This window comes from Malaclemys terrapin, chromosome 11, assembly GCF_027887155.1.
Source record: "Malaclemys terrapin pileata isolate rMalTer1 chromosome 11, rMalTer1.hap1, whole genome shotgun sequence".
NCBI lineage: Eukaryota > Metazoa > Chordata > Testudines > Emydidae > Malaclemys > Malaclemys terrapin.
The window spans coordinates 43,529,140-43,551,519 of NC_071515.1; the positions used below are offsets into that span (position 1 = coordinate 43,529,140).

General features: G+C 40.8%; 1 protein-coding gene across 4 annotated transcripts in view; it reads right to left on the reverse strand.

The window, feature by feature from the left end:
• The window catches only part of LOC128845301 (beta-1,3-galactosyltransferase 1), a 372,678-nt gene that overhangs the window by 119,004 nt on the left and 231,294 nt on the right, over window positions 1–22,380 (reverse strand). For all 4 annotated transcript variants that reach the window (XR_008446643.1, XR_008446642.1, XM_054043777.1 and 1 more), the window contains one exon: window positions 11,118–11,222. The gene's annotated coding sequence lies outside the window, so the exon portion shown is untranslated. The remainder of the gene's footprint in view (window positions 1–11,117; window positions 11,223–22,380) is intronic.

Genomic DNA, 22,380 nt, shown 5'->3' on the forward strand with positions numbered 1-22,380 from the left:
TTAAGCAGTTCCTCCTTATTTATCAAAATCAAATCTAGAACAGCCTCTCCCCTAGTAGCTGTCTCCACCTTCTGAAATAAAAAATTGTTTCCAATATATTCCAAGAATGTATTAGATAATCTGTGCTCTGCTGTGTTATTTTCCCAACAGATGTCTGGGTAGCTGAAGTCCCCCATCACCACCAGGTCCTGTGCTTTGGATGATTTTGTTAGCTGTTTGAAAAAAGCCTCATCCACCTCTTCTTCCTGGCTAGGGGGTCTGTAGTAGACCCCTACCATGACATCACCCTTGTTTTTCCCATTTTATACTTACACAGACAATTTCAACAAGTCTGTCTCCCATTTCCATCTCAATCTCAGTCCAAGTGTATACATTTTTTAATATATAAGTCAACACCTCCTCCCTTTTTCCCCTGCCTGTCCTTCCTGAGCAAGCTATACCCTTCTATACCAATATTCCAGTTATGCATATTATCCCACCAGGTCTCTGTGATGCCAACTATGTCATAGTTGTGTTTATTTACTAGCATTTCAAGTTCTTCCTGCTTATTCCCCATACTTCTCACATTAGTATACAGACATCTATGATACTGATTAGATCCCCTGCCCCATTTCTGTCTCGTCTCTCCTTTATCCCTGCTATAACAGCCCATGCTCTCCCCAAATTCTGACCCTTCTCCCAGGTTTCCATGTTCTTTACTTACCTGTGGGCTTCAGTCATCTGCCCCCTTCGAACCTAGTTTAAAGCCCTCCTCACTAGGTTAGCCAGTCTGTAGCCAAATATGCTCTTCCCCTTCCTCAATAGATGGACCCCATCTCTGCGTAGCAGTCCTTCCTGGAATAGCATCCCGTGGTCAAGGAATCCGAAGCCCTCCTGGCGACACCATCTTCATTCCCAACTTCTTCACCCTTATTCCCAGAGCCCTGTAGTCACTTCTGATCTGCTGAGGGTCAGACCTTGCAGTATCATTAGTGCCCACATAGATGAGTAGCATGGGGTAGTAGTCAGAGGGCTGGATGATCCTCAACAATCCCTCCATAAGGTCTCGGATATGGGCCCATGGCAGGCAGCATACCTCCCAGGATGCCATGTCAGGACGACAGATGGGTGCCTCCGTCCCCCTCAGGAGAGAGTCACCAACCACCACTACCCTACGTTTCCTCCTGGGAGTGTTGGCTGCAATCCTCCCAGCTCTGGGGGTGAATGACTTCTCCTCCTCCTTTTGGGGGTGATTCCTCATCTCTCATTGCCAGGGAAGCATATCAGTTTTCCATCACCGTGGTGGGTTGGAGCACTGTCTGCTGCCAGAAGTAACCACCTGCTAGTGTCCTCCCTGTGACAGAGCCATATCCTCCTCTCCAGGTGGTGTGACAGCAATCCTCTGTAGCTAGATAGCTTCCTCAGCCTTGGATGTCTCCATATGAATACTCTCGAGGAATTCCGTGTGGGCACGGATGCTTCTCAGCCTAACCACCTCCTCCTGCGGCTTTCCCAAATGCTTCCTGAGAGATTCCACCAGCAGGCACCTTTTGCACTGGATGGTCCACCGCAAGCCTGGCTTTCTGAGAGTGGGAAATGCAGGCCACAGTCTCTGCAAATCCACACCAGGATCTGGGTAGAGGCATCCATGGTTAGGTTGTCTGTCTGGATACAAGCGTGGGTGGAAGAGACAGGAGCAGCGTTGGCACTGGCAATGTGGCCCTTCCTAACCATAGCGATTTTATTGCAACTCCCTCCTACAAACTCACTCCCCTCTTTGCAGGGCCGGCTCCAGGCACCAGCAAAACAAGCAGGTGCTTGGGGCGGCACATTTCTAGGGGCGGTATTCTGGTGCTGGCCATCATAGGCGCCGATTCCGGGACATGGGGGAAAAAGTGCCCCCGCCACCGCAGCTCGCCTCCACCTGCTTTCCTGAGCTCACCGCCGCCGCTCTACTTCTCCCTCCCTCCCAGGCTTGCCGCATGTGAAACAGGTGTTTCGCGCAGCAAGGCTGGGCGGGAGGAGAAGCCAAGCGGCAGGCGCTCGGGGGAGGAGGCGGTGGTGGAGCGGAGGTGAGCTGGAGCAGTTCCTCTATCCCCCAGTTACTTCCTGTTTTTCTCCCCCCCCCCCCCCAGCTCACCTCTGCTCCGCCTGCTCCCCTGAACGCGCCGCTGCTCCGTTTCTCCACCCTCCCTCGCCTGAGAGGGAGGGGGGAGAAGCGGAGCGGCGACGCGCCCAGGGGAGCAGGCGGAGCGGAGGTGAGCTAGGGCGGGAGGTTGCGGGGGGGCGCGCAAGAAGCAATGGGGGGGAATGTGGCATGCCCAAGGGAAGAGGCGGGGCTGGGGATTTGGTTTGGAAGGGGTGGAGTTGGGGTGGGGCCAGAGGCAGGGGGGCACAAAAAAAGGGGTGGGGCGGCCAAAATTTTTTTTGCTTGGGGCGGCAAAAATCCTAGACCCGGCCCTGCCTGTTTGCAGTCCCCTGTTTTCTAGCCTAGCAGACAAATCATTGTTAGCCAAAACAGAGGAGGTTGTCCAGAACATCAAAGCATACAGTTGAAGCCACAAACAGGTTTTAGTTCAGATGACATGGCTGCTTCTCTAGGTTCCTCAGACATCGTTGATCTTATAGGAAATATGTCAGTCTTCACAATTTAAGGACCAAATCTGGTGGTGGTGTAAGCAGGTACATTTTCAGTAAAGTCAGTTGTGTTATGCCGGCTGAATTTGGCCCCAAATGGCTTAGTTTTCTTTCTACTTGAAAATGTTCGTTCAGACATGTCATTTGACACCTTGCCTTTTTATGAAGAAAAGCTAAAAAGCTAAAAGTAGGTGGGAGGAAAAAAAGTCACACTTGCTGTTTGTTTGTTTTGTGGGCTGTTTTTAGCTAAATATTTAGAGACCTCTTTCCCTTCAGTCCAAGAATGACAAACATAAGCTCCCTCACATCCTGAAGGTAATTTAAAATCTGGGATGTAGTTTAATTGATATTTAAACCTGATTTCCCTGGAATGAATATTGGGTCTCATCCACGTAGGTGCTATATCATGACCAACAATCAGGGAAGAATGGAGTATACACTGGATACGTTTCCAACCATATACACCATCTTGGAAGAAATTATAGCAACTATTTTAAAATAACAAAACTACAGAGTACTGTTTTGTACTAAAAAATAAGCTTTTTTTTAAACAAGATTAGTTTCCATAGAAGAAAATTAATTTTGCCTCAGGATCCTATCAGTTCAACCACTATTTCATTCTTAATATAGTGAAATTGAACCTATTGCTAAATCGCTCATACAAAAAGTCTAAAATGGAGACCGTAAACATAGCTCAAGTCTCATATGCTCTTTTTAGTTTATTCTGTTTTCAAGAAAATAACTGTCCTAAATCCTGCTCTTCAGATGTGAAAAGCTGTCAGCTGAATCAGGACTCTGGTAATCTATAGCGCTAGAGAATTTGAATCCTGAGATTCAATCGTTGCAATTTTATTACTTTGGGTGAAAGTGTTTTGTAATTTTGCTTCAAATATTTGGCTGCTTTCCTTAGGGGGAAAGTTGTAGGACCTAATTTTTACAGGAGAGGTAGCAAATTTACTAGATTTACAACAATGATTAAATTTCACTTACCCACATTTCCCTTTAGCTCTGAAAATCTGACATAAACATCTAGCCTCTTCTATGATGAGATAGCTGGAGTTGCTCCAAATATATTGCTTTGTGATAGTCGTTTAAGCTGGTCTGTGTAGGCCTGTGTGGAACCCCACTAACTTTAGTGGGGATCTGTGCAAACAAAAGGGTTTGAGCTTCGTAGCATTGTTCTGGGCCTTAGTTGGAACTAATATTAGGATTAGTAAGTTTATTTGAACAGCTATCTAACAAAAGCCTGCTTTCTTCTTCAGGTGTGACAAATATGTCTGCAATCTCTGCTCTCGCTTCCCAGATGCCCTTAATAATCACTGGTTTTCAGCAGACTTGTCCTGACAGAGAAGGTAGGAAATCAGTAATTCTTCAAGATATGTGATTGGATTCGATGGGATACATTCTGGTCATTGTCATTTGGATATAATATTTGAATGTGATTAAGAGCTATTATTCTGTCTTCTGGAGAGAAGATTAAGTAGGACAATCTCATAGCCAAATCCTACTGCAGCTTGTGTATTTTACCTGGGTTAAAGTCAAAAACACTTTTCTATAAAAGACTAAACGGTCTATTGTTACACAGTTGAAGTTTTCTTATTGTCTGAAGTCTGCCGAAGCAATTGGAATGCTCTAACACAGATTGGCCATTTAACAGGCTCTTTCTTCAGTCTTTCTAAACAAGAATACATTTAGTAGTTAAGTGACTCTATCCTAGTCCCATTAAAATCAGTGGAAAAAACCTCTATTCTATTCAGCACAATAGTGGGCCTAACATGTGAAAGAAATGTGACCTTTCAAGGTCTCAGTTGCAAATTGCTTCTGACCGAAATATTTGACTTAGTAGTCAAAACTGAGAAGTGAATTATGTTATGATTCTAAATTTAGACCAAGCTAGTTCTAAAAATTTCCAGACATAGGAGTGACCACTCACTACTTAGCAAGAGTTAACAAGTCAGATGATGAAATGTGGACTAAAGATCTATTGATCAGATTTTGAAGGATTTGCAGACATATGAATAAGGTGGAATTTGGAACCCCATGGGTAGAATAAATTCTCAGACTACAACCACATCCCCAGGCAACATATCATAGTACTGTGCCTTAACAGTTCTGTGGGGGGAGTGTTGAAAGGGTGGCCATTTGACGCATGATTACATAGATTCACTGGCTATAAACCCCTATCTCTGCATACAGGATGTGCAGGTCTTGGGGCTTCTAATAACCAGTCAAAGCACTAGACAAGCAGCGACCAAGGGGTTGTGGATATGCGCTGTATGTATGCTGTCCATAGACTGTGGCTGGATTACACACTTCAGTCACAGCTGAGGTGAAGAGCAAATCTCACTTTTAATGAATAAATGTGAATATCCCTTTAATTCAATGATACCAGGTAAAAATCAACATTGATTTTTTGTTTTGTTTTGGCTGGGTGCTCAAAATGCAGTTTGCTCTTTTTTTTAAGATACATATTCTGTAGGGTATCTTGGTGACAAGTCTCCGTGATCCAATGAAGTTCAGAGTTGTATTATCTGTCATCAATCAGTTTGGCTGCAATACCTCTGAGGTTGTTTTGAGGGGTTTTTGCAGTCACTTTTGTAAAGCAATTTCTCATTTCTAGCTCTTTTTTTTCCTAGTACATTTTCACTTAGTAGTTGAATTCCTTTTTGTGAATCACTTTTTCTCCTGAAGGAACAATAAATTGATGGCAGCAGAAGACAACTGCCATCTCTCTTCTGCTCTCTCTAACACACAGTCTCACTTTTTCTCTTCAGTCTAGCTTTTCTATTAATCAAACAATTCTCTGTAAAAACAGGCCCTAATCTTTGCATATGATGCAAGTTACTTTGATATGTTACATATTTCTTCTTATTGGTTTAAGAAAAATTGTCATAAAAATAACTGTTTTCCACTTTACTAATCACATAAAAAATATTGTTTATTTCCGTACTTCATTCTTAATGTAAAACAATGCCTCCTTAAATGAACCTTAGCTTATGTCTCTAATGTACTTATAAAACAGTCTCTCAAACTACCCAGGTTGAATTTCAGTTATGACATTTGTTCTAAACTAGTACAACAATCACACTAGCTGAATACATTCAAGGGCCTGAATACATTTTTATAATGCACTTTTACCCAAACAGTTCTGATTAGGTACTCTTGATTTTGTGAAGAAGTTTGAACAGCAAACTAATAGGGTCATATGAAGACTATTGATTTTCATGGATTTTGACACCATGTAAGTTCTCTTTTTACACATGGATGTATTTTTTTAAAGATAAAGTAGAATCTCTGAATGCATCAGGTCTCATTTTGAAATCAATGGGAATTTTGCCTGAGCCGGGACTATAGTATTGAGCCTATCATTTGCAATATTGAAATATATAGAATAATAGGTTTTTATTTGTTTTTAAGATCTTGTGTATGTGGAAAAAATATTTGGGTACAACTTCAGGTATGAATTAAAACCTTGTTTGTCTTGTGAGCAACCCGCTGTGTCATTCTGGTATAAGAGCGACTTTTTTGTTTAGTGGTTTGTTTGTTTAACTTGTGTCTCTTTGGAAGGAGGTCAAGCTAAATCAAAATAAGAGAGAGCTGCTCTTCTGCCTCAGTCATCTTGTTGGCAATCTGAATACAAAAATTAGCATGAATACTTATACAGGTTACAGAACTATTTAAATAATCCCTTAAAAGAGAGGCTAATTAAACAAAGTATTATATAGGGGGAAATGGGGACAGACTATGGAAGATTAATAGATTTCGAGGCCAGAAGGGACCATTACCATCATCTAATATAAATCTTGTCTGGTCACAGTCCTTCCTTTATTTTTAAACCCTCTCTCCTATTACACTGTACTAAAGTTACATGGTTGTGAAATCCTTGACTGCTATTTAAAACATGGACACTCATCTGGTTTTTCCTTCTTTAATGCTAAGTTCATTTGATTGTTTTAACTGCATCCGTTTGGTTTTTCTTCTCAGAGACAACAGAGAGAGACACTGCTATTTTAGTTTCTGATTAAAATAATTATGTTTGAGCAATCCAAAGGAAGGATAAAGCGGGCAGGCAAAGAATAAAGAGAGAAATAGAAAATGGGTGTCTGTTTTAGTGCAACATCCTGAGAGAATAAAGTCAGCAGTTAGCTGTTTATTGGCTGCTGAAGAGTTCACAGCCACTGTGCTTGGTGTCTGAGCATTTGTTGTAAACCTGCTGAGGGTTTACTTTTACTTATGACTCTTTTTTTGGCTGACTTACATCTTTTTGTTTCTAATATCACCACCCTCCACACATTTTCTATAATTACATTTGTTCTTGAACTGTGGTTGTACTCTGAAAAGTGACTGAATAGGACACCTTTTACTCAACAAATCTGCTCCCTGTGTCTGTTCAGAGTCATGTCTGCTGAATGACCAATATTTTTTACTATTTTTCCCTCTATAGCTCTGCAGAGCCAATGCAGCTATAAGAGAGTGAGATGGATTCTAATCTGGCTGGTGCATCATCAATCAGTGATTGGTCTCTGGTCCTGAAAGCAGCACAGAGAGCCAAAGCACTAGTGTCAGCCCACAGTGTTTACTGAACATCTATGCAGAGTGGGGAGGAAAGTGAGTGTGATGAGGCAGAGAGGGCGTGACCTGCATGTAGATGCTTCTATGCAATCCACTGAATGCAAATAATGGGCCAGATCCTAAGGAAGTGTAAAGCAGGGTAGCTTCACTGAAGTTTAGGGCACTACACTAATTTACACCAACTGAGGATTGGGCCCAGGTGTGATGTCTCCCTCCACCCCTGCAACGCCCCTTACTTGTATTGTTAGTCTACCTAGAGTAGTAGCTTTATTTCACAGGGTTCTTGTCTTCCTACCATCCTTCAGGGCTCTCTTCCCCTCAGCTTAGGTTACTCTGCAGCAAACTGAACCTAAATTCTGAGGCAAATTCCAGTCGACTGTGTGGCAGACTGGACATTTACAGCATCCTGCATTTAAACTAAAAAGTGGGGGGGTTGGCTGAATTAAATATGGAAAACAAAACACTCATTGCAATAGGCCATGTTATTCTGATATTAAATTCCATTTATTTTTCAGTGTCTGCATTTTCAGTTATCAATATGGTGCAGATTTTTTGCATTAACAATATGTAGCCGCACCATAGAAGGAGTGGAGGAGGAGGGAAGGGAATCCTGACCAATTGTCCTTGGGAAGCTAAGTCTTCCAGTTTGGTTGTTCATGAAGAAAATGTCATTGTAACTGTTTAAAGGCATTTCTTTGTTTTCTGAGTGTTTGCTTACAACTTCTTGTGCCAGGGTTCTTTTCTATAAGATCTGACTCTCCCACTTAATCACATAAGTGTCCTCACCTTACGGTAAATTAAAATACTACTGCCCCCATCAATCTGAGACTGAGTCAAAACTAAATCTGTCATTTATGTATTTTTAATTCAAGAAAAAAATTGAATCCCTAAATAATATTATGGGTACGATCTGTCTGGTTTGAAATAGGGATCTGAATAGCACTGGTCTAGTCTCCACTAGTGCTGCTGGCTTCTGTTATTGACTGGTCACTATAACTACATTCACAAATGCTCTGTCCTTTCAAGGCAATAGGGAATTGCCTAACAGGGTGAAGGCATGTTCATTTGGGCTGTGAATCAAATCCTGGATTTGTGCTTTACTGTATATGAGTATGTGTCAACTTGCTTTGGTTATTTTCACAATGGAAAACCCTCATTCTACCTGTGTGTGTGTGTGTGTGTGCACAAATCCTGAAAGACAGGAGGTCGGTGGTTAAAAGCACGTTGACTGCTTTTTGCTGTTTTCTGGTATTTAGAGGCAACTACTGATTTAGGAAAAGGAGAGAGCCAGCCTGATACAGTACCTGTGCAAAGTGACCTAACAGATTGTTAATTTGTTCACTGACATAACAAGCCATTTCTCTTTATCACTAGGCCACTGTGTGGAGTTAGAGCATTAAAACCACATGAATGGTTGGTAGGTGCTGTAGCCTAATGTATCTGACATCAGTATGCTCAAAGGCAGTTGCAATCCTACAGATTGGATTCTTGGGCAAGCTTGCCTCTAAAGACCCAGAAATGTTTAACCCTTCATATCTACCATCCCAGGGGATAAGTGTTCAGAAATAAGGGCCAGGATTGTCTTTAGCTGCTGAGAATTCCAGCACAACACTTTCTGGCTCAGTTCTGTTGCTCCGTCCAGATCTTTCTCCTTCCCCTACTCCTGAAGGCAGTTCAGTTCTTTTTGCTTTACTCCATCTCAGCCCCTCTGACCACCCTCCCTAGTGACTGGCAGCTCACAGTTGCTGTCCCAGATATCACCCAAACCACCCCTCACCTATCTAGTCTCCTTATGTGGAGGATATGAAAGCTGAACATCTTACTTGCCCAGAGAGCACTTCTACTTGTCCTTCTGGACAACAGGATTTTCCCCAGCCTGACCTCTGAAGTGGTCAGCTGGTGGTAGACAGTTGAGGAGGGTTGGGACCTGGGGAGTATGGGAGCCACTTTTGTGATTGTGGGGTAGACATATTGGCTTAATGTTTCAGCTATATTGTTGACATCTAAACACCCCCATTTACCTTGGGCCACATTTATTCCTATGGTTTTTGCAACCATTAGGTCTAGAAGAAAATGAAATGAAAGGTTAGAGATTGGAGCTCTAATTCCAGGGAAGGGATGGACCATGCGGCCATGGGATCACAAATACGCATGGTCCTGATCATGAGTAAACAAAGCATTGAGTTCAGGAGCTGTAGCTGTGGGTCACTGTTGCTCTCACCTGAATAAATAAGCTCTGACTTTCAATTGCAAGACTGTATTCTTTACTCAATTACCCCTGTGTAACCCCACTGAATATGGCTATGAATATTGATACCATGCAAATGGGGTGTGTGTGGGGCGGGCTGGGGAGGAACACTGGAGGCTTGGGTCCATCAAAGGCCCGGTCCTGCTCTCAGTGAAGTTAATTGGTGGCTAAACTTTCATTACAAAGGAAGCAGAACCCAAGTGAGCTGGTTTGAATACCAAATGGTTCATACTCTTAGTCATTCTTATCATATATACATTAACTAGACTTTTGCTTAATGAATCCATCTAGCAAAGTTAGCTTACTAAGACATCCTTTTTGTTGGTTTTGAGCTCTTCACAATGGAAAATAATTGTGAACAGGGAAAAAGAGCTCACAAATTGCAAAATCATGTTCTTTTACTCAAACAATTGCTTTCCTGTCTAAATGCTATTTGAAATGCTATATGGAAAACTTACGCAAGTGGTGTTTAAAGCTTTTATGAACTAGTCTCTTAATGGCTGTAAAAGCGATATGCTTTAAATTTCTTTAGTATGATTAATATCAGCCGTTTTCCATTTACTTTCATTTTTAAGTACTTTAAACTCTTGTCATAAAATGGGGAAATGGCTTGTGTATTTAAGTGTAGTAATTCTTCTAACCTTTATGCATATACTAATTTTTTAAAGTAGTCTACATCACAATTATTGATCTTTTTTTTTAACATGAAACTTCTACTATATGTACTATTACTGGGCTTTGTTTCCATTTTTCATCATGAGAAATGTTTTACTTTCCCAGTTAAATTCTCAGTGCGTATTTTTAACTCTTTACAACATAAAAGCTCCTTTTTATTTGTGGAAGGGGTAGACAATGTATAACTTTCAATTGCCAAGAATCACATAGGAGAATGCATTACTGAATTATTTGATTTTTGTATTAAATTATCATGTACTGGCAGAAATAGGATTTCCTAACATGACTTCTCACTTCTGTCTGAATATCGCCCTAGCAGCAAAGTTAAATAACTTAATGATATATTCTTTCAAACTGATACTTTGTTTGTAATTTCAATTATGATTCTGTGTTCCACATCAGCTGAAAGTCCTGCCGCAGACAGAAACCAAAGAGTTCCTCTGATATTATTACGGAAGCATTAACATATAAAACAAAGCATTATCAAGGCTGAATGAATTTAAAATGTCACATTAATAGAAAAGAGACTGACACGGGGATTATGGAAAGTGTGGTATTAATTTTTTTGCCCCTTTTGGAAAGAATTAATATATACTTTAAAGCATTTTAAAATAATAAAGCTTGTTCATTTTTTGACATTCGTGTGAATTTTATTCACCACATTGCATAAAACTATGAGCTATTACTAAAAAAATCTGTTACTGGTAACTGTCAAATATCCTGTAATTCTTTTATAAAAGTGTCGGTCCTTGTTGGAGGAAATATAACACCATTCAAACTGCCCCAAAGAACTATTTTTATGCTTCACTATGTTGACCTCCAGGATCACAAATCATTTGTCATGCAGAGAAGCTATTAAACCAAACCAAGGAATGAAAACAAGTCTCCCTTCTTTGTGGTATAAAAGAAGATTTGCTATTGAATAAGCAAAGTGTTACAAATCTGACATGCTGTTGTACAAACTTTAAAGACTTGAAAACAGTTTAAGGCATTATATAGTACTTACCTTATAAAAAGCAGCACGGAGTGGAATTTATGTAAGGTCCCCAAACTGTAATCAATAACTGATTAAAATGATGATCCTTTATGGTATTATTCTGAAGTGCATAATCTGAAATTAGAGGGCATTTATTGACAGTTACAATATTCATTCTGTTAAAAGAAAGATTTCTCATACACATTAACCACAAAATCAATGTTTGTTGCTTCCTACAGAATACAAGGACAAAGATTTATTCTCAAAAGCATTTTCAGTTGGGTAACTTATACTGTGCTACATTAAGAGCTTAAACTCCATGTCATGAAACAAGATTCCAGCTCACTGAGTGAAAGAAACAGATGGGAGTAAGAGGAGGACAGATGGGTAACAAAAAGGAAAAAAAGAAAGAAAGAAAAGTAGACTACAATAACCATTTTCAATACCTGTGTGTTAACTGGCATGAACCCATTTTCTTTCAGTTTTATTGAAAATGTTAGCAATGTTGGCAAATATCTGAAACCGCAGTAAGTTAGTGCACATTAGGGAACTTTTAGTACTCAGCTGAAGGTCCCCAAGGACACTTAGCGCTCCAGCATACTGTGCACTGCAGATTTATACCCCAGCTTGCTGCTCAATAAGTGTTTGTGCAGACATGTTCTTAGACGGGTCCCCAGGACTATCTAAATTACAGTGGGGGCCTCTCTAGCTCCTGAAGCAGCCCAAGATCAGGAGGGTGTAAAGATGGCTTAGAGGCACAGTGCAGAATCTCACCATACATGTCTACAGATCATATACACTGCATGGCACAAGCAGCTGTAGTTTGTTGTCCATGCTGCTCCACTAACCTGCTTAACCCTGAGTTGTTTGAAGTAGACCAATCCCTATAGTTCAAAGGGCAGCTTCAGACTCAAACCCTACTCAGTCTTTGGCCCCTCTGGTAAGTGCTAGTCTGTTGTTTTTTATATGAACTCCAGTCCCTTAGAAATTGGACTGGGACCATCAACTCAATTTCACTACTAGACTGTTTTAGTACATCTAGAAATTACTTGGACTGACACTGATTACAGTTTCTAAAGAGCAAAAAATTATTTAAATGCCATAATATTCAAAACATTTGTGCAAGGAGGTAAAAACGGCTCCGCATACAATATTTTACACATAATCAATTTGCTTACATGATGTCTCATGACCTCGTATGAATAGCAAGTATATTTTTGGCCTATGAGAAGTATCATAAGTTGAACACCCATCATAGGAGAAAAACTGCCTGAAAAAGGTTTTGTATATGACTTTTAGAATGGATTCTGTGATCTTTCTATGTCATACAGGGTTTATCTTTACTTGATTTTCCTTTTTAAAATTTTCCTATAAGCATTTTGAAACAAAAATTGACTTATTTTTCTTAATCTTTCAAAATAATAATGAACAATTGTTAACAACCCCCTCCCCCCCACACTAATTTAAATAGTAAGGTTTTGGCTAAACTCATAAAAACATGGAACACAAGTAGAAGCTACCAAAGGACCCTTTATATCAACCCTATTTATATCCAGAGTAGCCACTTCAGTGCAAATGATGTGTAACCTCTATACACTGTTTTGAGAGCATCTGTCTTAAAGGATCTTATGTGCTGCACTAAACAGGCACAATAGGGGCTAATATAAAGTGGCATATCATGTGCAGAAAAACTACCTTGAAGAAAATATTTTTAATTAGTACTTTATCCAGTAACCTAGGATCAACAGTGAGGGCATTCAGCGAGGAGAGGGCAGGATTACCTGATTTAAATGAAAAATCTTTACTCTGTGGGCCAGGTTTGCCACTGGCATAATCACCACAACAGAACTGTGCTCAAAATTGGCCCTATGATGCCTCTTGCTTTCATTTGAAGAAGTCAGTTCTGACTTATGTTTGCCCAGAAATTATACTGTATTAGAACACAACCCTGAGAAGTCATGGTAACTTTCATGATGTTAAACACAATTTAACACTGAGTAGACAGGGACTAAGTGTTTAACATCATGTCAGCTGGTTGTGGTTTAACATCATTAGGGGGCTTGATGCTAACTTTGTGTACACTGAGCATTTAACATTGTATTAGTTACCAGGATTCCTCAACGTTGCGTTAGAACATAATGTAATTTATCACTGCAGACAAGCCCTTTAAGAACGTCCCCTTCCTTTCAAGTCACTCTTTGTTGGTTTGGTGGTGTCCTCAGTGCTCCATCCTGCTCTCAGGTGTCTTCAAAAGGAACTGTTTTGAGAGGAGGAAAATACTAAAGTGATATTATTCTATAAGAATAGGATGAACACTGCAGTATGGAGGTGGGGCAAATTACTTGTTTTAGTTTTATGACTGAACTAGAGAATAGATCATTGTCTCATGTTGTCTTCAAGAAGAAAACTTTAGTGAGCTAAGACTTGCTTTCTATATTGCATTGCTGAATTACGCTGAGAAACAGCGTTGAGTTTATAGTGCTAGGTAATGTGGACTGTACTTTTATGGATGTTTACCATATTAATCCACATTTTTAGCTAAAGGGGCTGCCATACCTCAGGCACAATGACTACTAAGCTCTTCTGCTGCAGCTTTTCTTAGCATCTTTTGTCTCCCCTATACTATATTTAGCCCACCTAAACCTTAGCCATTCCCCTTTCCGTATCTGGAATAAGAAGATATGAAATACCATATATCTCATAAGATAGGAGACACGCTATTCAACTTTCTTAAAACCCTCTATCCAATGCAGACAGTTAATAATCTTAACCAGTGTCCAAATAGTAATGAAGTCTTTCCAATTTTTGTGGCTTAAAGATAAAGGAAAGGAATTATAACCTAATCCTTTTGAAAACACAGAATTGCTTTGGGAATGAAATTGGGGCAGGAATTTACTACTGCAATTCTGGAAGGAAAAAAATCTCCAACCCTGGCACTGGCAGACAGTCTTAAATTTCTATCAGAAGTAATGGCCACTAATCAGATTTGTCTTAATAGATAAACCCCTCAACCCAGGAGTTCTACAGGGAAACCTGGCAGAATATAGTGTCAGGAACCTCTCCAAGCAGAAGTACCTTTTCTAACTATAAGAATGAATCTCTAATAGCAGTGCAAAATCCAATTGTTTCAGTCTCTAAAGGCTAGACTGATACACTTACATGTGCTGGAGGGAGTTACTGAAAGGGCAATGGAGCAATAGGAGCCATGGGAGGAATTTGGGTTGATCTTGCCAAAATTCCTCCGAGGGGCTGCCAAGTATTACACCCTAGTATGACAGCTTACTTCTCCCTTGGAGCGGTGCAATATGCTTCCTTCCCTGTGTCCAGCCAGTACTGCCAGGGCCCGGCACTCACCCTGCCCACTTTCAGGAAGATAGCACTTACTGTGGCACAGTAAAAGAGAGAGGCCTGTACTCCCCAGCCATATTATGGCTGGCTCCAAAGCAGAGATGTGGCTTCTTATGCAAAGTTACATTGTGGCAGTAAATATAACTTTACATGTAGTCCTGAAGAAGGTACTGTAGGCCTGTGTCTAATCTGAGGCACATATACTGTTCTTTAAGAATGTCTTGCCTTCTCTCTCTTTCATCGGACATTTTTTTTTACTGTGACTTCTGTAACTAGAAAAGTTCTAAACTATTTTGAGCTCTTCAAATTTTAGAGGTGTTTTATGTCAAAAGGAAAAAGATTCAGATAGACTTCTTATCTATTCTAATAATGGCTCTAGAGTAACTGACAAACATCACTGCTTTTCTTGTACAATCCCACATGACTCTGCTATTAAACTGACCCTTCATATTTAAAGATGCCTCATTATGAAACTTTGGTTTTTACACTGGCATTATTATGCCAAAAATACTATGAAATAATCTTCTCTTTTTCAGAATTGCCTACCAATACACTTGTGTGTGCATGCACATGCGTGTGTGTGTAGTGACTGATGTATTTTACATACAGTTATCTATAGTAACTCTAGGTGATGCACAACTTTTAGATATTTGACCTATAGCCATAATTAAGTCGTCCAGCCCCAACTGAGACTCACAAATCAATCCACTTAATCCCTCTTCTCCCATGAGTGTGTTTAGCAAAATGGATTATTTTTTTTAAAAAGTGACTTGATGGTCATAAAACTTGGGCTTTGATGGACACAGAGAGAGAGAACATTGTAGCAATGAGAACTCTTCAGTGAAAATGCCCTGTTGCCAGCCCTCTCCTATTATAAACTGAAAGTTGTTAGCTCAAGTACCATGGCTACTCTTGACTGCAGCATCTTAACTCAAGAAAAAGGGAAATCTCTAAGGTTGTCAAAATTCAGCCACATGAAACTTACTGCATTTTGTAAGAAGCTGGAAACCAGTGCAGTTTAGAGAATGTAGGCGTTACCTGCTTCCTTCAGGAGCATCACTAAGAACGTGGCCCCTACATTCTTCACTAGATGAAGTTCTCAAGTGGACTCCAGATCTGTCACCACAGGGAGTACATTACTGTAATCTAAGGGGAGGTCTACACTACCCGCCTGAATCGGCGGGTAGAAATCGATCTCTCGGGGATCGAATTATTGCATCTTGTCGGGACGCGACAATCGATCCCCGAATCGACGCTTGTACTCCATCAGCGGAGGTAGGAGTAAGCGCCGTCGACGGGGGAGCCGTGGAGGTTGATTTTTCCGCCGTCCTCACGATGGTGTAAGTCGGCTCCGATGCGTCGAATTCAGCTATGCTATTCGCGTAGCTGAATTTGCGTATCTTAAATCAACACCCCTCTCCCCCCGTAGTGAGGACGTAGCCTAAAAGAAGCAAGGATAAAGGATAAACCCACTACAAAGGGGAAAAAAATCACAATCTCCTGGCCAATGGGTATACCTGGCCTCTGCTGGTTTCTGAGTATCCACAAGCAGCTGTGGATCCAATAAAACTCCCTTGTTGCAAATTTGATTAGCAAATGGACAAACTACTTTAGCCAAGGAAGCTGACACTGTGTGAAGAACAAGCAAGGAATCAAAAAATACAGATATCGTTTGCATGTTTTATGTCCTTGGGTATAAAAACTGCCTCCCTCCTAACAACCTTCTACATAATTTGTGCCTTACAAGACAGCTGCATGGATGGGCCCTGGGGAGCCCCCATTTAGGGGATCTTCCATATTACACACATGCTAAAAGTGGTCTCTGTGTTGGCCTATAGGGATCCAGTACCAAGAATATGGAGTTCTGACTTCAGGGGATCAATCTATACGTTTGGTAGTGATGGGTTCTTCAGTCTCCATGCTATAGGAGGCAGATGTTTTGATTGGCTGGGCTGACTGTCCAGATAACTCCTCCCACTGAACAGCCTCTCCAGAGAGTTGCTTTCAAAGCTGATAACTTGTATCTGACTAAAACACTCTTTTTCATGCAATAACAATAGCAGCAAATCTGCCCAAAAAGTAGAATCGTCCAAACTGGGTTAAACCTAAGGGACATTAATTAAATGTAAGAACAGTTATCCATCAGCTCTCCCTAAAAAGGGAAAAGACACTGCTTCACTAAAGAGCCATCACCTTCTGGAAGAAAGAGATAAAAGTACATTTATGGACCCATCTCCCTATCCAGAATGAACATTTCTGGATAAGTGAGAAATTTTCTCATTCTCACTTTGGTGGATGCATCCATAAATTCAGTAGTGATGGGATTTTTGTAGCAGCGCATGCTCCTCCCCCATCATTATCAATTGTTGGGTGGGCTAAAGATGAGCTATGGCTTGCAAAACCACCTGCAGAAGTCTGTCTTATAGAATGTAGTGAACATATGCAGAGATGTCCCGCAAAACTGTGTATATGGTGCATTGGGCCCATTGGCCCATGAAGCTGCCATTGCCTTTGTGGAACGGGCTTTAATCTTGAATGGGGGAGATTAAATAGGGAATGTATATATCAGAGCATGTGGCATAGCTGGGAGAAGGTACTGATTCTTTTGGCTCAAGGCACAGAAGTTGTTCTTCTTGGCACTGGAACGGAATGCATAAAGATCCCAAATTGATTTCCCAAAAGTCTGGGCTATGGGCCATTATTTTCAGCAAAGTTGATTATAGAGTTTATTTTTGTCAGTTGTTTTCCTAAATGTTCTCTGGGTAATAAAATATTTTCCTTTTTTCCTTTTTTATTTTAAAGTAAAAGCAACCCCTTCCATTCCTTACATTAAATGAGAAACACTAGGCTTATGCTGATAGGTCTCTATTTCTTTGGGATTATGACAACCCTTTTAAAGGGGTTAATTCAGTACCAATTTCCACCTTATGGATATACAATATATAAAAGCCCAGCAAATTTTGATACAGTAATTGGATATACTCTGGGGAAAACCCAACTCAGTTTTCACATCTGTATTTGTGGTGCTACTAGCTAAGAGAGACTCGTCATAGGTGCATTGGGGGTGTGCTTGTTCGCGGGCAGGCAGAGAGGCAACTAACTAAAAGGCTGTCACATTAAAGGTAACATTGGAATAGGAGATACTGTACTTGGGTAAGGGGGTATACTCCCTCTTCTGCACTCCTTTCTATCACAAGGCCACTGGATTGCTCCTTAAATAACACGTTTACTTTTCCTTTCGTTAACATCTTTGCGTGTGAAAATGTTTCCAACTAGATAGTTCTGAATTTGTTTCTGATTAACTTCACTGTTGGAATTAGTGGTTACACTGGGATTCTGCCTTGAAAATTCATGGGCAAGCTCTAGATAATGAGACATGAAACACTGTTTGACTGGGGGCTCTTGATGCCATCATTCCTGGTCTCTTGAAACATGCCCCCCTACTGTTCCAAGTTACTTTTAAATGCTATTTAAAAATCTTAAATAAATTGAAATAAAAAAGGCCCTGGGTAGCTGCTTCTCCTGCTGGCGCTGATTCTTCATATTGAAATTATATCCTTTTCCCTAGGAAGGAAGGAAGTGTATAGGCCTGAGGCAGGATTTAACATTTTAAAGCTATGTCTAAAAGCAGTTTAGATCAGTTGGCAAAGGCTGGGGGAAAGGAGGGGCAAAAAGCAGTGGGAGGATGGGATGAAGAGAAGAGCAAACAAACCAGAGCATGAAAAATAGTAGCAAGGGGAGTAGCTGAAAAGAGAGAACGCTGGGGGCAGGCGAAGAGAGCTGAGAGGGAATCAATGGCCAACATCAATTGGAAAGAAGCACAAGTGGGGGGTGGGGAAGGGAAAAGGAAGGAATAAGAGGTAGAGAAGGGAAAGAGCAGGAAAGAGTAGTAAGGAAAGCAAGGAGGGGGAGAAGTTGTGAGGATAATTAGAAGACAAAAGGTGCCAGATCAAGGAGGTGGAAGGGAAAGTAAGATCTTTTTAGAGTTTCATTTTTAGAGTCTCATTTTTCTTCTAAGAATAAACCTCCCTCAGCAGCATGTGTCATAAAACAGTATAGCATTCACAGCGAAGTATGATAGGCTTTTACAGATAAGCATGGATCTCATCTCCTATGGGGAGCATAGGATGGCTGTAGGCAAAAAAAAAAGCACGAGAGACTTCTTTACTGTCAATATTTTAAAAAGTCATTATTTGCCCCGATTAATTTTACTTTTCTTTCTTGACCACCAAGCAAGTCATTTTCTTCCGTTTTTTTTGCTGACAGGAATTGCATGAAAATGGGGTCCTACTCTGGATCAGGCAATGTTTACTAAAGTGTATACACAAAGTATTTTTATAGGTGTCTTTTAGCACCTAGAGTTTTGAACTCCTGCCTCTGAATTTCTCTCCTTTGAAAAGAGTGCAGTATCTAATAAAACCTTCAGAACACTGTAGAAGGAGAAAGCTGTGAAGTTTGAGGACATGATTTTGAATACTTTCGTTCATTTGTATACAAGTTTTTTTTAACAGGTCTGAGCATTAATGACTACTGACTTCCCTAATGATAATCAGGTAGCATGCGGAATATATGAGGCAGAATTTGGCACTTTATGATCTAAATAGAGCCAGGTACAAAATATCCAATTCTGAATGTAGAATATCCATTCTACATTAGTTTCTTCTATCCCAGTGACCAGGGCCAGCTCCAGCATTTCTGCTGCTCCAAGCAAAAAAAAAAAAAAAGCCACAATCGTGATCGATGGCAGCAATTGGGGAAAAGGAAAAAAAAAAGCTGCGATCGGCGGCGGCAGTTCAGCGGCAGGTCCTTCGCTCCTAGAGGGAATGAGGGACCTGCCGCCCCCGAATTGCTGCAGGTGCCGCCCCTCTCCCTTGGCCGCCCCAAGCACCTGCTTGTTAAGCTGGTGCCTGGAGCCGGCCCTGCCAGTGACATCCTGAACGCCAAGGGTATAATAAGTGTCCATGTTTGTCCTCTTAGACATCTGATTCTGAAGCCCTACATTTAAAATATCAGGCTTAATCTTCCCCTGTGGAGGCGCAGAGCACTGTGCATGTGAGCACAAAGTACAAAAAGTGATGATCAGGACAGGTTGTGTAAGGGAACCCCATCTTACATTACTGAGTGTTCTGCAGAATGGCTGCCAAGTTACTCCTGCCTAGTAACAGGAGTATAGCAAAAGAGGGGAATGCAAAACTAAGTGCCTCATCAGAATGAGGAGGATTGTGTTTTAAGGCAAGTCCACTCTCCACAATTTTTTTTTTTTTTTTTTTTAATTCCCACATAAGGGCCCAGGCATTCAGGAAGCTCAAGACTTACCACTACAGACAGCTATGCTTAACATGTAACTTTTTTTTTTTTTTTTTTTTTTGTGCTCATGGGTATCCTGCACAGGCATTTGTTCTAGAGCCTTATACACTGGCTCTACAATGAGAAAAGGTCTGCAGGATCAGTTGTGCCAAATACTGCAACAAACCAGGACACTTCAATAGGATTTGTAAAAAAAATATTCCCAGGCAAACTGAAGGAGTCTGGAAGAACGATCATATTTATGCTATTTAAAGTTAGGGACTGGCAAGCTGAGTAAGAACCAAAAGCCACCCCACTTTGTCTGAAACTTACATTCATTTTTAGAACCAAACCTGCTTTGCAGTTCTGAAATATTCACAGGAGTGCTTTCTGCAGGAAAACTTGTTCTCATGGTACTTCTGCTGGGACTGGAAGTGAAATTTGTGTCACTCAGGAGAGATATTATTCCTAGAGGATTTCAAATTGCAGCCCCATTTTGTAAATGCAAGATGTTTGTGTCGTTCAGATGAGCTTTTGTGCACCTGAACTTACAGATTTTTATCAAATTCCATACCCTGAACCTTTTGAGGAATGACCCTCACTGTTACAAGCCACTTCAAACCAGAGAGAACCATCAAACACATTTTTCTTTTAAAATATTGTCAGAGAGAGGATAATAGACTTGACAGTGGGCTCACCTCCCCGTCCTGCAGTCCCCATGCAGACCCCTACTCTGTTGTCAGTAGGGCACCTGACTACCAAAACAGTGCTGCCACTTGAGCTCAAAAGGTAGCCCCTTTAACTGGCAACAGGGGTAGGCTGTTTTGCTCCTCCTAGCTACTGTTAGTGGGGGACTTGACATGCGTTTGGCAAGCATGTTACATTTACTCAGATAAAATTCCCACTGATTTTATTGGAAGTTTAGCCCCAGTAAGGAGAGAAGGCCTGATCTTGCAGGCTATACTCACATGAATAGACCTATTGAAGTCAAAGGGACTAGGCTTATGACTAAGAATTATTCACATGGGGTTTGTAAGATTGGGCCCAGACTAAGGGTTTCAGGACTGGGACTACTGTGATGAAATATTCAGTGGGCTCTACACATTGCTCTAGCTTTATCACTGTTTGAATTCGAATTACGCTGTTCCACGTCTCAGTAACTTTTTAATCTTTTTTTTTATATACTGCAGTGTGACCAAGGCTGTGTATATTTTAAATAAAGGCTTATCATAATATTTTACAGTCTCATTAAAACTTTTTTGCATGTCTAGTCTCCAATTTCTTCTTTTTTAATGTATTCCCATTTTCTTTCTATTGCCTGTACATACTGAATTTAGAGACAAGTTCACCTCATAAAGCGTCTGGTTCAGTTAGTCATTTTGCACTTGTTTTTTTATTATTTCATGAGTTTTGTATTATGTATGTAATTTTGTTCACTGCTTGCTCTATGTTCAACCAAAACAAGAATTCACTGCTGTAGCTTATTTTTTTAATGAAAAGACAGGTAGAGCACTACTAATTCTTTAAGATACTACTTTCAGTTCATCTCCATCACATAAAATAGCCCTTATTTGAAGTGCTCTTGATATGCTGTTTTTAAACTAGTTCTTACTTCACTCATGTCCAGTCCAAGACCTAGTCTGCTGCCATATGAAACTGTACCAAAGACTTTTTGAAAGTCCAAACTAATTAAAAGATACAAACAACAATACTCGCCCTGCTATTGAATTTTAATTAATAAATCATTACAATTCTATTGAGAACAAGAACAAGCCGCACTGTGTATGATTAAAAAGAGGGTACTTAAATCTTCATTAAAGGAAATCCAGAGAGCTAATTAATGAGTTTTTGAAGAGTCAAAGTTCATTGTTTATCTCTGTGTGACCGATAAGGCAAGTTCCTGCAATATCTTTGGGAACAGAGGTGCTGCAACAGGGAGGGCCAGGGAACCATGGCCCCATCACATAGCTGTGAGGGTGAGCTATGGCGGGGAGAGGAGTGAGTGGGGGGAGGGAGCTAGAGGAGGTGAGGGGTAGGGTGGGCCATGGTTCAGGCACTGGTGAGCCCCTCCCCACACTTTGAGGCAGCTTCCGCTGCTCCTGTTTGGGAGACTATATTGTATTAAGTGTATGAATGGTTTATGTATCATTGTGGGCCAGAGATGGTATGAATTTCACAGAGGGAGGGTTACCACAGCTCTTCCAGGAAGTGAAAAGAGTAGGGAATTGTGACATTATCCAGGGTACAATCTGGACTGATGAATAGCTGTATCCCCTCAATTTTCCACCCTGGGGTGCCTTTTACATTGCTTTGCTATGAGAGCTACCACTCCTGGTGTGCTCATACCCAGCCTCCAGCATGTAAATTACTCCCAGTTATACACTATCAGTGCTATAGCCAGACACTCTTGAATTACACTGCAGAGTAACACCAGCAAATTCCCAGTCTCAGACTTTCCCCCAGAAATGTATTTCTTGTACTGTCCTGCACCCTCCTGGATGATACAAGCTCATAGAAAGTCTGTCATTTAATTAACAGAAAATGATCCACACAGATCCTGTTATCCCAAATGGATTTTCCCTAACACTTCAGTTCAAGCACACTGGCTTAGATAAAACAATAAAACAAATTTATTAACTACAAAAAGATTTTAAGTGAT